This window comes from Echinops telfairi, unplaced genomic scaffold (assembly GCF_000313985.2).
Source record: "Echinops telfairi isolate 266 unplaced genomic scaffold, ASM31398v2 ScPeMD7_7468;HRSCAF=8506_0, whole genome shotgun sequence".
NCBI classification, from domain to species: domain Eukaryota; kingdom Metazoa; phylum Chordata; class Mammalia; order Afrosoricida; family Tenrecidae; genus Echinops; species Echinops telfairi.
The window spans coordinates 27,960,232-27,961,927 of NW_022111369.1; the positions used below are offsets into that span (position 1 = coordinate 27,960,232).

General features: G+C 41.7%; 1 non-coding gene across 1 annotated transcript; it reads left to right on the forward strand.

Moving 5' to 3' along the window:
* The first annotated feature begins 571 nt into the window (after positions 1-571).
* On the forward strand, positions 572-735 carry LOC115873433. The gene has a single exon (XR_004048430.1). It is a non-coding gene; the product is annotated as a U1 spliceosomal RNA (small nuclear RNA).
* Positions 736-1,696: the final 961 nt, after the last annotated feature.

Genomic DNA, 1,696 nt, shown 5'->3' on the forward strand with positions numbered 1-1,696 from the left:
TTTTGTCTTCACTAACACAGCACTCATGAATAATCACTGTCCTCATAGGTCACCTGTCTCCAAATCTGGCTTGCTACTCTGCAGATTGTGACAGGGGCTAGATGTCAAGGTGAACAAAATAAAACCCACAACCATGCTAAGGTGCCTGGAAAAATAGTCTCTCAATTAAAAAACTTGTTAAAGAAATATGTCTGCCTTGTAGTTGCCATTTCTAGGGGAAGAAAAACTCTTTCTAATTCATTTAGTTCATTTCTGGATATATCCTATGAAGGCAGAAATAGGCTACAGCACATTAAACTTCTAGGTTCCTGTTAATTGATGGACGATAAGAAAAATATTTTTGGAGACAAAAAATGTTGATGGAAATAATTTGCCCTTCACCTAAATAACAATGATCAATGAGGTTTGGGCAAGAAATAGTGAAGGGGATTCTGACATTTGTGATTTTAGCATAATTTTCTTTACTGAGATCCCATACATACAAAGATCAAAGAAGGAACAATATAGAACATTCCTTTTGTGCTAGCAAACTATGTATGGAAACTGAATTTGGAACTTAAAAAAATATATCATACTTACCTGGCAGGGGAGATACCATGATCACAAAGGTGGTTTTTCCCAGGGCGAGGCTTATCCATTGCACTGCGGATGTGCTGACCTCTGGGATTTCCCCCAATGTGGGAAACTCGACTGCATAATTTGTGGTATGGGGGACTGCATTCGCGCTCTCCCCTGAGGATATATATATATAAAATCAAGCATACACCTGTTTCCACTGCTGTCTAAATCACACCTATTAGTATCATTTTATGCATCTATCTTATAAAACAATTACTTTTATTATAATAACTAACAACAACACAACAACATTTTTCTTTGATGTTGAAACATTTTGATGTGTTTTAATTTCCGGGTGAGGATTTATCTATATAGACACTTTCCTTATGTGTTTTATTTGAACTAATTTGCTTTCCAATTGGTGGCACCTGCTGTTCTGAGGTGACTTCAACTGGAAACTGGTTCCCCTGCTTATGAGTGCTGTGAACAACGGGAGGACACCCCCCACCCCCACCCGCCCGACAATGGTTGCTTTGTTTGCGCACTTTGCTGGTGCTGGAAGTGTAAGCCATCTCTTCACATCCTTCCCTGGCCTCAACTTTATCAAGCACGATATCCTTCGCCAGGAATTGATCTTTCCTGGTCACATTGCCAAATGGCAGGAGACAAAGTCTCCCTTGTGAGGAACATTCTGGCCAGACGTCCTCCAAGACAGGGGTGCTATTTCTTCAGCGGGCCCCTGGTAGAGTCGGTCTTCTCTGCGCGCACCGTAATTCACAGGCGCGCATCCTTCGTTCGTCTTCCGTATGCACTGTCCAGTTTTGACACGCATTTGAGGCGATGGAAAAGGCCAGGGTTTGTATCAGGCACACCTTAGTCCTCAAAATCACATCTTTGCTTTTTAAAGCTTTAAACCAGCGGTTCTCAACCTGTGGATCGTGACCCCTTTGGGGGTCAAACGACCCTTTCAAAAGGGTCAACCGATTCATAACAGTAGCAAAATGACAGTTTTGAAGTAGCAATGAAAGTAATTTTATGGTTGGGGTGTCACCACAACATGAGGAACTGTATTAAAGGGTCGCAGCATTAGGAAGGTTGAGAACCACTGCTTTAAGTGGATGGTTTGCAACGATTTTCC